Here is a 15,468-nt window from a genome sequence, read left to right as displayed (position 1 = left end):
GGCCACAGGGCAGTATTTCAACATGATAATACCACAAACACACCTCCAAGACGACCACTGCCTTGCTAAAGAAGCTGAGGGTAAAGGTGATGGACTGGCCAAGCATGTCTCCAGACCTAAACCCTATTGAGCATCTGTGGGGCATCCTCAAACGGAAGGTGGAGGAGTGCAAGGTCTCTGACATCCACCAGCTCCGTGATGTCGTCATGGAGGAGGACTCCAGGGGTCAACCTGTGAAGCTCTGGTGAACTCCATGCCCAAGAGGGTTAAGGCAGTGCTGGAAAATGATGGTGGCCACAAAATATTGACACTTAGGGCCCAATTTGGACACTTTCACTTAGCGGTGTACTCACTGTTGTTGCCAGCGGTTTAGACATTAATGGCTGTGTGTTGAGTTATTTTAAGGGGACAGCAAATTTACACTGTTATACAAGCTGAACACTCACTACTTTACATTGTAGCAAAGTGTCATTTCTTCAGTGTTGTCACATGAAAAGATATACTCAAATATTTACAAAAATGTGAGGGGTGTACTCACTTTTGTGATATACTGTATCTTCCCTATAGGCCGACATTAAAATACAACCACTTTCAATATGAACATCTCCACAGGACCTATCTTCCCCACAGGCCGACATTAAAATACAACCACTGTATGTTTCAATGTGGTCATCTCCACAGGACCTATCTTCCCCACAGGCCGACATTAAAATACAACCACTGTATGTTTCAATGTGGCCATCTCCACAGGACCTATCTTCCCCACAGGCCGACATTAAAATAGAACCACTGTATGTTTCAATGTGGTCATCTCCACAGGACCTATCTTCCCCACAGGCCGACATTAAAATACAACCACTGTATGTTTCAATGTGGCCATCTCCACAGGACCTATCTTCCCCACAGGCCGACATTAAAATACAACCACTGTATGTTTCAATGTGGCCATCTCCACAGGACCTATCTTCCCCACAGGCCGACATTAAAATACAACCACTGTATGTTTCAATGTGGCCATCTCCACAGGACCTATCTTCCCCACAGGCCGACATTAAAATACAACCACTGTATGTTTCAATATGAACACCTCCACAGATCCTATTAAAATATAATCAGAAAGCAAACAATACAGTTCTAAAAATGAAATACAAACGTGTTTGTAGATCTCCTGAGGTGAATTAATCTACAGCAGCCGAGGTGATAATGGCTGGGGGCATTTTCACTTGTTGTAGCTGTTCTCCAAACAGTGTTTTAACATTTGTTAATTGTATATAAATGCAGTAAATGAGTTCCACTTTCAAAAAATGTCCTCCCTGACCTAAATCTCCCTGGTTACGGCCCTGGCTAGGGCCACGCTCCGACACTCAGACATCATTCACAAACTGTCCTCCCTGACCTAAATCTCCCTGGTTACGGCCCTGGCTAGGGCCACGCTCCGACACTCAGACATCATTCACAAACTGTCCTCCCTGACCTAAAACTCCCTGGTTACGGCCCTGGCTAGGGCCACGCTCCGACACTCAGACATCATTCACAAACTGTCCTCCCTGACCTAAAACTCCCTGGTTACGGCCCTGGCTAGGGGCACGCTCCGACACTCAGACATCATTCACAAACTGTCCTCCCTGACCTAAAACTCCCTGGTTACGGCCCTGGCTAGGGGCACGCTCCGACACTCAGACCTCATTCACAAACTAAGCATTTGTGTTTAGTGATTCCTCCAGATTAGAGGCAGTAGGTATGACTACGTGTTCTCTTGATAAGTGGTGCATGAATTAGACCATTTTCCTGCTAGGCTTTCGAAATGTAACAGGTACTTTTGGGTGTCAGTGAAAATGTAAGGAATAAAACGCACATATTTTCTTTAGGAATGTAGCGGAGTAAACATAAATAATAATGTAAAGTACAGATACCCCCCAAAAAATACTTAAAAGTACTTGGTTACTTTACCCCACTGTGTGTGTGTGTGTGTGTGTGTGTGTGTCTACAACTGCTGTAACCAACTACTACTGTCTGTTACTAACACATAACAGTGTAACTAAAACACAGATGACCTTCGACTGTTCCACCAGGGGGCGCCACAACATCGGTATCTATAGGAGCTGAGCCATGTGGGCTTTTGACTGAGAAGTTTCCCAAATGGCACCCTATTCCCTATATATAGTGCACCCTATTCCCTAAATAGTGCACCCTATTCCCTAGATGGTGCACGCTATTCCCTAAATAGTGCACCCTATTCCCTAAATTTTTTTTTTATTTTTTTATTTTTTTTTATTTCACCTTTATTTAACCAGGTAGGCTAGTTGAGAACAAGTTCTCATTTGCAACTGCGACCTGGCCAAGATAAGGCATAGCAGTGTGAACAGACAACACAGAGTTACACATGGAGTAAACAATTAACAAGTCAATAACACAGTAGAAAAAAAGGGGAGTCTATATATACATTGTGTGCAAAAGGCATGAGGTAGGCAAATAATTACAATTATGCAGATTAACACTGGAGTGATAAATGATCAGATGGTTATGTACAGGTAGAGATATTGGTGTGCAAAAGAGCAGAAAAATAAAAATAAATAAATAAAAACAGTATGGGGATGAGGTAGGTGAAAATGGGTGGGCTATTTACCAATAGACTATGTACAGCTGCAGCGATCGGTTAGCTGCTCAGATAGCAGATGTTTGAAGTTGGTGAGGGAGATAAAAGTCTCCAACTTCAGCGATTTTTGCAATTCGTTCCAGTCACAGGCAGCAGAGAACTGGAACGAAAGGCGGCCAAATGAGGTGTTGGCTTTAGGGATGATCAGTGAGATACACCTGCTGGAGCGCGTGCTACGGATGGGTGTTGCCATCGTAACCAGTGAACTGAGATAAGGCGGAGCTTTACCTAGCATGGACTTGTAGATGACCTGGAGCCAGTGGGTCTGGCGACGAATATGTAGCGAGGGCCAGCCGACTAGAGCATACAAGTCGCAGTGGTGGGTGGTATAAGGTGCTTTAGTGACAAAACGGATGGCACTGTGATAAACTGCATCCAGTTTGCTGAGTAGAGTGTTGGAAGCAATTTTGTAGATGACGTCGCCGAAGTCGAGGATCGGTAGGATAGTCAGTTTTACTAGGGTAAGTTTGGCGGCGTGAGTGAAGGAGGCTTTGTTGCGGAATAGAAAGCCGACTCTTGATTTGATTTTCGATTGGAGATGTTTGATATGGGTCTGGAAGGAGAGTTTAGAGTCTAGCCAGACACCTAGGTACTTATAGATGTCCACATATTCAAGGTCGGAACCATCCAGGGTGGTGATGCTGGTCAGGCGTGCGGGTGCAGGCAGCGAACGGTTGAAAAGCATGCATTTGGTTTTACTAGCGTTTAAGAGCAGTTGGAGGCCACAGAAGGAGTGCTGTATGGCATTGAAGCTCGTTTGGAGGTTAGATAGCACAGTGTCCAAGGACAAATAGTGCACCCTATTCCCTGTTGAGCGTGAAAAACCCAGCAGCGTTGCAGTTCTTGACACACTTAAACCAGTGAGCCTGTCACCAACTACCATATCCCAAAGGCACTCTTTTGTCTTGTCCATTCAGCCTCTGAATGGCACACAGACACAATCCATGTCTCAATTATCTCAACGCTTGAAAATATATATTTTTACCTGTCTCCTCCCCTTCATCTACATCAGGCCTGGGCTATTCCAGTCCTCGGGGGCCTGATTGGAGTAACACTTTTCCCCCCCATACCTAGGGCCTGATTGGAGTAACACTTTTCCCCCCATCCCTAGGGCCTGATTGGAGTCACACTTTTACCCCCATCCCTAGGGCCTGATTGGAGTCACACGTTTACCCCCATCCCTAGGGCCTGATTGGAGTCACACTTTTACCCCCATCCCTAGGGCCTGATTGGAGTCACACGTTTACCCCCATCCCTAGGGCCTGATTGGAGTAACACTTTTACCCCCATCCCTAGGGCCTGATTGGAGTCACACGTTTACCCCCATCCCTAGGGCCTGATTGGAGTCACACGTTTACCCCCATCCCTAGGGCCTGATTGGAGTCACACTTTTACCCCCATCCCTAGGGCCTGATTGGAGTCACACGTTTACCCCCATCCCTAGGGCCTGATTGGAGTCACACGTTTACCCCCATCCCTAGGGCCTGATTGGAGTAACACTTTTACCCCCATCCCTAGGGCCTGATTGGAGTCACACGTTTACCCCCATCCCTAGGGCCTGATTGGAGTCACACGTTTACCCCCATCCCTAGGGCCTGATTGGAGTCACACGTTTACCCCCATCCCTAGGGCCTGATTGGAGTCACACGTTTACCCCCATCCCTAGGGCCTGATTGGAGTCACACGTTTACCCCCATCCCTAGGGCCTGATTGGAGTAACACTTTTACCCCCATCCCTAGGGCCTGATTGGAGTCACACGTTTACCCCCATCCCTAGGGCCTGATTGGAGTCACACTTCTCCCCCATCCTTAGCAAACACACCTGATTTAAACTAATTGCATGTTTAACTGAAGATCATGATTAGTTGATTTTTGGAGTCAGGTGTGTTAGCTGGGGCTGGGTCAAAACAGTGACACCAATCAGGCCTCCGAGGACTGGAGTTGCCCAGGCCTGATCTACACTGATTGAAGTGGATTTAACAAGTGACATCAGTAAGAGATCACGGCTTTGACATGGATTCACCTGGTCAGTCGATGTCATGGAAAGTCTAGGTGTTCTTTAATGATTTGTATACTCAGTGTGAGTGTGACTGTTAAAACGGGGACTCCCGTGCGGCTCAGTTGGTAAGGGCATGGCCATGGCAACGCTGGGGTTGTGCGTTCAATTCTCACAAGGGAAATGTAGGAAAATGTAAGCACTCACTACTTACGGGAAGTCGCTGCAGATAAGAGTGTCTGTTAAATTATACACAGTACTAGTCAAAAGTTTGGACACAACTACTCGTTCCAGGGTTTTTCTTTATTTTCTACACTGTAGAATAATAGTGAAGACATCAAAACTATAAAATACACATATGGAATCATTTAGTAACCAAAAAAAGTGTTAAACAAATCAAAATATATTTTATATTCTTCAAACTAGCAACCCTTTGCCTGGATCACAACTTTGCACACCCTTGGCATTCTCTCAACCAGATTCACCTGGAATGCTATTCCAACAGTCTTGAAGGAGTTCCCACATATTCTGAGCAATTGTTGGCTGCTTTTCCTTCACTCTGCTCTCCAACTCATCCCAAACCATCTCATTTGGGTTGAGGTCAGGTCATCTGATGCAGCACTCCATCACTCTCCTTCTTGGTCAAACAGCCCTTACACAGCCTGGAGTTCTGTTGGGTCATTGTCCTGTTGAAAAACAAATGATAGTCCCACTAAGCGCAAAGCAGATGGGATGGCATATCGCTGCAGAATGCTGTGGTAGGCAGGCTGGTTAAGTCCCTGAATGCCTCTGCTGATCCTACAGCTATTGTATACAGTAATCACGTGACTCTGAACCAGATAAATACTGTTAGCACTGAGGCGGTGTGCCCTATGAGGACTGCCACTGTGAGCAGCTCACCCTGCACTAACATAAATAACATGAGCATGTCTACTTCTGCTAAGCTTCCCATTAAAGCAATGAAAACAAGTAATCATCCCAGAAGAAAAGTGCTTAAAATAGCCCACGTTTATTTATGTAGCTTAAGAAACAAGGCTCATGAAATCAATTATTTACTAGTAACAGATGATATTCATATTCTGACTATCTCTGAAACTCACTCAGATTATACCTTTGATGATACAGCGGTATAAATACACGGTTATAACATCTACAAAAAATAAAGAAATGCCAATGGTGGAGGTGTTGCTGTTTATATTCAGAACCACATTCCTGTAAAGCTTAGAGAGGATCTCATGTTAAATACTGTTGAAGTAATATGGCTACAGGTTCATCTGCCTCACTTAAAGCCCATTCTGGTGGGAAGCTGCTATAGACAGTCAGTATCTGGATAATGTTAAATACTGTGTAAGTAATATGGCTACAGGTTCATCTGCCTCACTTAAAGCCCATTCTGGTGGGAAGCTGCTATAGACAGTCAGTATCTGGATAATGTTAAATACTGTGTAAGTAATATGGCTACAGGTTCATCTGCCTCACTTAAAGCCCATTCTGGTGGGAAGCTGCTATAGACAGTCAGTATCTGGATAATGTTAAATACTGTGGAAGTAATATGGCTACAGGTTCATCTGCCTCACCTAAAGACCATTCTGGTGGGAAGCTGCTATAGACCACCAAGTGCTAACAATCAGTAACAGTCAGTATCTGGATAACGTGTGAAATGCTTGATATTGTATGTGATATCAACAGTGAAGTATATTTTCATGGTGACCTAAACATTGACTGGCTTTCAATTAAGTTGCCCACTCAAGATAAAGTTTCAAACAGTAACCAGTGCCTGCAACCTGGTTCAGGTTATTGGTCAACCTACCAGGGTAGTTACAAACAGCACAGGAATGACATCATCAACATGTATTGATCACATCTTTACTAATGCTGCAGAGATTAGCTTTAAAGCAGTATCCAAATCCATCAGATGTAGTGATCACAATATAGTAGCCATATCTAGGGAAACCACAGTTCCAAAGGCTGGGCCTAATATAGTGTATAAGAGGACATACAATATGTTTTGTAGTGATTCCTATGTTGTTGATGTAAAGAATATTTGTTGGTCTGTGGTGAGTAATGAGGAGCAACCAGACACTGCTGGTCCGTGGTGTGTAATGAGGAGCAACCAGACGCTGCTGGTCTGTGGTGTGTAATGAGGAGCAACCAGACACTGCTGGTCTGTGGTGTGTAATGAGGAGCAACCAGACGCTGCTGGTCTGTGGTGTGTAATGAGGAGCAACCAGACACTGCTGGTCTGTGGTGTGTAATGAGGAGCAACCAGACACTGCTGGTCTGTGGTGAGTAATGAGGAGCAACCAGACGCTGTTGGTCTGTGGTGAGTAATGAGGAGCAACCAGACGCTGTTGGTCTGTGGTGAGTAATGAGGAGCAACCTTGGGGCGGCAGGGTAGCCTAGTGGTTAGAGCGTTGGACTAGTATCCGGAAGGTTGTGAGTTCAAACCCCCGAGCTGACAAGGTACAAATCTGTCGTTCTGCCCCTGAACAGGCAGTTAACCCACTGTTCCCAGGCCGTCATTGAAAATAAGAATTTGTTCTTAACTGACTTGCCTGGTTAAATAAAGGTAAAATAAAAAATAAAAATGAGGAGCAACCAGACACTGCTGGTCTGTGGTGTGTAATGAGGAGCAACCAGACACTGTTGATCTGTGGTGTGTAATGAGGACCAACCAGACGCTGCTGGTCTGTGGTGTGTAATGAGGAGCAACCAGACGCTGCTGGGTCTGTGGTGTGTAATGAGGAGCAACCAGACGCTGTTGGTCTGTGGTGAGTAATGAGGAGCAACCAGACACTGCTGGTCTGTGGTGTGTAATGCGGACCAACCAGACGCTGCTGGTCTGTGGTGTGTAATGAGGAGCAACCAGACGCTGCTGGGTCTGTGGTGTGTAATGAGGAGCAACCAGACGCTGTTGGTCTGTGGTGAGTAATGAGGAGCAACCAGACACTGCTGGTCTGTGGTGTGTAATGAGGAGCAAACAGACACTGCTGGTGTGTGGTGTGTAATGAGGAGCAACCAGACGCTGCTGGTCTGTGGTGTGTAATGAGGAGCAACCAGACGCTGCTGGTCTGTGGTGAGTAATGAGGAGCAACCAGACGCTGCTGGGTCTGTGGTGTGTAATGAGGAGCAACCAGACGCTGTTGGTCTGTGGTGAGTAATGAGGAGCAACCAGACACTGCTGGTCTGTGGTGTGTAATGAGGAGCAAACAGACACTGCTGGTCTGTGGTGTGTAATGAGGAGCAACCAGACGCTGCTGGTCTGTGGTGTGTAATGAGGAGCAACCAGACACTGCTGGTCTGTGGTGTGTAATGAGGAGCAACCAGACGCTCCACTTGACACATTTATGAAACTGCTTATTCCAGTTGCTAATAAGCACCCGCCCATTAAGAAAATGATGGTAAAAACTGGAATTGATGAGGAACTGAAAAATGGTTGAGAGGGACGAGGCAAAAGGAAATAAGCATGCACAACCGATTGGCTGAGAAATCACAACCGATTGGCTGAGAAATCACAACCGATTGGCTGAGAAATCACAACCGATTGGCTGAGAAATCACAACCGATTGGCTGAGAAATCACAACCGATTGGCTGAGAAATCACAACCGATTGGCTGAGAAATCATGTGACTAAACTGAATAAAAAGAAGAAGAAACTACACTATGAAATAAAGATACATAAAATAAAGAATGATAGTAAAACACTTTGGAGCACCTTATTTGACCTTTATTTAACTAGGCAAGTCAGTTTTGAACAATTTCTTATTTTCAATGACGGCCTAGGAACAGTGGGTTAACTGCCTGTTCAGGGGCAGAACGACAGATTTGTACCTTGTCAGCTCGGGGATATGAACTTTCGGTTACTAGTCTAACAATCTAACCACTAGGCTACCCTGCCGCCCCAGAAATGAAATCCTGGGAAAAAAGACAAACTCAGCTCCATCATTCATTGAAACAGATAGCTCCTTCATCACAAAACCAACTGATATTGCTACTTTAATGATTTTTTCATTGGCAAGATTAACAAACTTAGGCATGACATGCCAGCAACAAATTCTTACACTACACATCCAAGTATATCTGACCAAATTATGAAAGACAAGCACTGTCATTTAAAATTCTGTAAAGTTAGTGTGGAAGAGGTGAAAATAATTATAGTAGTTTATCAACAATGATGAGCCACCGGGGTCTCACAACTTGGATGGAAAATTACTGAGGATAATAGCGGACGATATTGCCACTCCTATTTACCATATCTTACATTTTAAGCCTACTACAGTAGTTTAAGCCTCAGGCCTGGAGGGGAGATAAAGTCATTCCGCTTCCCAAGAATAGTAAAGCCCCCTTTACTGGCTCAAATAGCTGACCAATCAGCCTGTCACCAACGCTTAGTAAACTTGGTGTTTGACCAGATACAATGCTATTTTATAGTAAAGAAATTGACCACAGACTTTCAGTATGCTTCCAGGGAAGGACACTCAACAAGCACTGCACTTACACAAATGACTGATGATTGGCTGAGAGAAATTGATGATAACAATATTGTGGGGGCTGTCTTGTTAGACTTCAGTGCGGTCTTTGACATTATCAATCATAGTCTGCTGCTGGCAAAACATATGTGTAATGGCTTTACACCCCCTGCTATATTGTGGATAAAGAGTTACCTGTCTAACAGAACACAGAGGGTGTTCTTTAATGGAAGCCTCTCCAACATAATCCAGGTAGAATCAGGAATTCCCCAGGGCAGTTGTCTAGGCCCCTTACCTTTTTCAATCTTTACAAATGACATGACACTGGCTTTGAGAAAAGCCAATGTGTCTATGTATGCAGATGACTCAACACTATACATGTCAGCTACAACAGTGACTGAAATGACTGTTAAGTCTTGCAAAGTGCTGCAGTTAGTTTCAGAGTGGGTGGCATAGAATAAACTAAATCCTAAATATTTCTAAAACTAAACACATTGTATTTAGGACAAATCATTCACTAAAACCTAAACCTCAACTAAATATTGTAATAAATAATGTGAAAATTGAGCAAGTTGAGGTGACTAAACTGTTTGGAGTAACCCATGACTGGAAACTGTCATGGTCAAAACATATTGATACAACTGTAGCTAAGATGGGGAGAGGTCTGTCCATAATAAAGTGCTGCTCTGCCTTCTTAACAACACTATCAACAAGGCAGGTCCTACAGGCCCTAGTTTCTACCTTCTTAACAACACTATCAACAAGGCAGGTCCTACAGGCCCTAGTTTCTACCTTCTTAACAGCACTATCAACAAGGCAGGTCCTACAGGCCCTAGTTTCTACCTTCTTAACAGCACTATCAACAAGGCAGGTCCTACAGGCCCTAGTTTCTACCTTCTTAACAGCACTATCAACAAGGCAGGTCCTACAGGCCCTAGTTTCTACCTTCTTAACAACACTATCAACAAGGCAGGTCCTACAGGCCCTAGTTTCTACCTTCTTAACAGCACTATCAACAAGGCAGGTCCTACAGGCCCTAGTTTCTACCTTCCTAACAACACTATCAACAAGGCAGGTCCTACAGGCCCTAGTTTCTACCTTCTTAACAACACTATCAACAAGGCAGGTCCTACAGGCCCTAGTTTCTACCTTCTTAACAGCACTATCAACAAGGCAGGTCCTACAGGCCCTAGTTTCTACCTTCTTAACAACACTATCAACAAGGCAGGTCCTACAGGCCCTAGTTTCTACCTTCTTAACAACACTATCAACAAGGCAGGTCCTACAGGCCCTAGTTTTGTCGCACCTGGACTACAGTTCAGTTGTGTGGTCAGGTGCCACAAAAAAGCTCTTAGGAAAATTGGAGGTTAGAACCAAAAATGTCAAATTTGGACTCATCAGACCAAAGGACAGATTTCCATCGGTCTAATGTCCATTGCTCGTGTTTCTTGGTCCAGGCAAGTCTCTTCTTATTATTGGTGTCCTTTAGAAGTGGTTTCTTTGCAGTAATTTGACCATGAAGGCCTGAATCACACAGTCTCCTCTGAACAGTTGATGTTGAGATGTGTCTGGGCTGCAATTTCTGAGGCTGGTAACTCTAATGAACTTATCCTCTGCAGCAGAGGTAACTCTGGGGCTTCCTTTCCAGTTTCATCCTAGCACTTGATGGTTTTTGCGACTGCACTTGAAACTTTCAAAGTTATTGACATTTTCCGGATTGACTGACCTTCATGTCTTAAAGTAATTATGGACTGTCGTTTCTCTTTGTTTATTTGAGCTGTTCTTGCCATAATATGAACTTGTTCTTTTACCAAATAGGGCTATATTCTGTATATCACCACTACCTTGTCACAACACAACTGATTGGCTCAAACACATTAAAAAGGAAAGAAATTCCATAAAATCACATTTAAAAAGGCACACCTATTAATTGAAATGTATTCCAGGTGACTACCTAATGAAGCTGGTTGAGAGAATGCCAAGAGTATGCAAAGCTGTCATCAAGGCAAAGGGTGGCTACTTTGAAGAATCTCAAATATAAAATATATTTTGATTTGTATAACACTTTTTTGGTTACTACATCCATATGTGTTATTTCATAGTGTTGATGTCTTCACTATTGTTCGACAATGTAGAAAATAGTACAAATAAAGAAAGTCCCTTGAATGAGTAGGTGTGTCCAGACTGGTACTGTATATTTTGTGATACCCAATTGGTAGTTACAGTCTTGTTCCATCACTGCAACTCCCGTACGGACTCGGGAGAGGTGAAGGTTGAGAGCCATGCATTTTCCGAAACACGACCCTGCCAAGCGACACTGCTCGCTTAACCCGGAAGCCAGCCGCAACAATGTGTCAGAGGAAACACCGTACAGCTGGCGACCGAAGTTTGCGTTTATGCGCCCGGCCCGGCACAAGGAGTCACTAGATGGGACAAGAACAGCCCACCCGGCCAAACCCTCCCCTAACTCGGACGATGCTGGGCCAATTGTGCGCCGCCTCATGGGTCTCCCAGTTGCAGCCGGCTGTGACACAGCCCAGGATTGAACTCGGGTCTGGAGTGACTCCTCTAGCACTGCAATACAGAATAGAGCTAAGCACAGGCAGAATCCTCGAGGAAAACCTGGTTCAGTCTGCTTTCCACCAGACACAGGAGACAAATGGACCTTTCAGCAGGACAATAACCTAAAACACATGTATAAATCAGGGGTGTGAATGGGTGTGACATCCATACCCATAACATGATGCTGCCACCACAATACTTGAAAAACACAAAGGGATCCACAACATTGCATTCACTCCACATTACTGGCATGTAGGACAAAGTGAAAAGGATTTAAAAATATAATCTCCAAATCATCCATTCCCTTTGCATCAAGGCCATTAAGTAATACTGCAAGACAACATGGCAAAGATTTGAACTTTTATGTCCTGAATTAAATACTAAAGGTTTTGTAAAACCAAACACAACACAAACCCTCAGTATTTTTTAGTATTCTGGTGGCAGCATCATGTTATGGGTATGCTTGTCATCGGCAGGGACTGGGGAGTTTGTCAGGATGAAAATAAATATGAAAAGGAGCAAAGCCCAGGTAAAAAGTTAGAGGAAAACCAGCCTCAGTCTTCTTCAAACCTAACCCTGGGATAGTTAAATTTTTCAGCGGGACAAATGTTTATGCCAAAGACACACCAGAGTCGCTTTCCAAAAGCTTTTCCTGAGTGGTCTAGTCTCAGTCCTGACTTAAATTTGCTTGAAAATCAGAGACAAGGTTTGACGATTGCTGTTAATTAATAATGGTTCCCAACTAAATTTACTGAACTTGAGCAATTTTGTCAAAAACAATGGACATACAGTGAGTGTACAAAACATTAAGAACACCTACCTAATAATAAGTTGCACCCCCTTTTTACCCTCAGAACAGCCTCAATTTGTTGGTGCATGGACTCTAAAAGGTGTCGAAAGAGCAAAAAGACAGACTACGATTTGCAACTGCACATGGGGACAAATATTGTACTTTTTGGAGAAATGTCCTCTGGTCTGATGAAAGAAAAATACAATTGTTTGGTAATAATGACCACCGTTATGTTTGGAGGAAAAATGGGGAGGCTTGTAAGCCGAAGAACTCCATCCCAACCGTGAAGCACGGGGGTGGCAGCATCATGCTGTGGGGTGCTTTGCTGCAGCACTTCACAAAATAGATGGCATCATGAGGAACAAAAATGATGTGGATATATTGAAGCAACATCTCAAGACATCAGGCAGGAAGTTAAAACTTGGTCGCAAATGAGTCTTCCAAATGGACAATGACCCCAAGCATTCTTCCAAAGTTGTGGCAAAATGGCTTAAGGACAACAAAGTCAAGGTATTGGAGTGGCCATCACAAAGCCCTGACCTCAATCCTATTGGAAATGTGTGGGCAGAACTGAAAAAGCGTGTGCGAGCAAGGAGGCCTACAAACCTGACTCCGTTACACCAGCTCTGTCAGGAGGAATGGGCCAATATTCACCCAAATTGTGGGAAGCTTGTGGAAGATTACCCGAAGTGTTTGACCCAAGTTAAACAATTTAAAGGCAATGCTACAAAATATAAATTGAGTGTATGTAAATTTCTGACCCTCTGGGATTGTGATGAAAGAAATAAAAGTTGAAATAAAACGTTCTCTCTACTATTATTCTGACATTTCACGTTCTTAAAATAAAGTGGTGATCCTAACTGACCTAAAACAGGGAATTTTTACAAGGATTAAATGTCAGGAAATGTGAAAAACGGAGTTGAAATGTATTTTGGCTAAGGTGCGTGTAAACTTCCGACTTCAACTGTAGACAATCCATCTCTCAATCATTTCAAAGCTTAAAAATCATTCTTTAACCTGTCTCCTCCCCCTCGTCTACACGGATTAAAGTGGATTTAACAAGAGACAAACACAGTCTGCTTTAAACTAACTAACACACAAACAATGATACGTTTTCATGTCTTTATTGAACACAGCACGTAAACATTCACAGTGCAGGGTGGGAAAAGTATGTGAACCCTTGGATTTAATAACTGGTTGACCCTCCTTTGGCAGCAATAACCTCAACCAAACGTTTTCTGTAGTTGTGGATCAGATCGGCACAACGGTCAGGAGGAATTTTGGACCATTCCTCTTTACAAAACTGTTTCAGTTCAGCAATATTCTTAGGATGTCTGATGTGAACAGCTCTCGAGGTCATGCCACAGGATTTTAAATCAGGTTGAGGTCAGGACTCTGACTGGACCACTCCAAATGGCTTTGACTGTGTTTGTCTGTTGCTGTGACTAAGATGAAGATCAGATCCATTTTTATGACTAATTAATGTAGAAATCCAAGTAATTCCAAAAGGTTCACCTACTTTTTCTTGACACTGTAGTTTAAATGTGTTGCTGTTCTTGTCTATTGGTGTTCTGTATTTTGTAATGTTCTATGTTTAGTGTTCTTTATTCGTAGTGTTTTTTTGTCATGTGGTTTAGTGTTCTTTAGTCATGTGGTTTAGTGTTCTTTAGTCATGTGTTTAGTGTTCTTTAGTCATGTGTTTAGTGTTCTTTAGTCATGTGGTTTGTGTTCTTTAGTCATGTGGTTTGTGTTCTTTAGTCATGTGGTTTGTGTTCTTTATTCGTAGTGTTCTTTAGTCATGTGTTTAGTGTTTTTTAGTCATGTGTTTAGTGTTCTTTAGTCATGTGGTTTGTGTTCTTTAGTCATGTGTTTAGTGTTCTTTAGTCATGTGGTTTGTGTTCTTTAGTCATGTGTTTAGTGTTCTTTAGTCATGTGGTTTGTGTTCTTTAGTCATGTGTTTAGTGTTCTTTATTCGTAGTGTTTTTTTGTCATGTGGTTTAGTGTTCTTTAGTCATGTGGTTTAGTGTTCTTTAGTCATGTGTTTAGTGTTCTTTAGTCATGTGGTTTGTGTTCTTTAGTCATGTGGTTTGTGTTCTTTAGTCATGTGGTTTGTGTTCTTTAGTCATGTGGTTTGTGTTCTTTAGTCATGTGGTTTGTGTTCTTTATTCATAGTGTTCTTTAGTCATGTGTTTAGTGTTTTTTAGTCATGTGTTTAGTGTTCTTTAGTCATGTGGTTTGTGTTCTTTAGTCATGTGTTTAGTGTTCTTTAGTCATGTGGTTTGTGTTCTTTAGTCATGTGTTTAGTGTTCTTTAGTCATGTGGTTTGTGTTCTTTAGTCATGTGTTTAGTGTTCTTTATTCGTAGTGTTTTTTTGTCATGTGGTTTAGTGTTCTTTAGTCATGTGGTTTGTGTTCTTTAGTCATGTGTTTAGTGTTCTTTAGTCATGTGGTTTAGTGTTCTTTAGTCATGTGGTTTAGTGTTCTTTAGTCATGTGTTTAGTGTTCTTTAGTCATGCGTTTAGTGTTCTTTAGTCATGTGGTTTAGTGTTCTTTAGTCATGTGGTTTGTGTTCTTTAGTCATTTGGTTTAGTGTTCTTTAGTCATGTGGTTTGTGTTCTTTAGTCATGTGTTTAGTGTTCTTTAGTCATGTGGTTTGTGTTCTTTAGTCATGTGTTTAGTGTTCTTTATTCGTAGTGTTTTTTTGTCATGTGGTTTAGTGTTCTTTAGTCATGTGGTTTAGTGTTCTTTAGTCATGTGTTTAGTGTTCTTTAGTCATGTGTTTAGTGTTCTTTAGTCATGTGGTTTGTGTTCTTTAGTCATGTGGTTTGTGTTCTTTAGTCATGTGGTTTGTGTTCTTTATTCGTAGTGTTCTTTAGTCATGTGTTTAGTGTTTTTTAGTCATGTGTTTAGTGTTCTTTAGTCATGTGGTTTGTGTTCTTTAGTCATGTGTTTAGTGTTCTTTAGTCAAGTGGTTTGTGTTCTTTAGTCATGTGTTT

Source organism: Oncorhynchus mykiss, chromosome 28 (assembly GCF_057628025.1).
Source record: "Oncorhynchus mykiss isolate SJ-2025 chromosome 28, ASM5762802v1, whole genome shotgun sequence".
Classification (NCBI taxonomy): domain Eukaryota; kingdom Metazoa; phylum Chordata; class Actinopteri; order Salmoniformes; family Salmonidae; genus Oncorhynchus; species Oncorhynchus mykiss.
The sequence above is the reverse complement of the archived record's forward strand: the minus strand, read 5'-3'. Positions refer to the sequence as shown.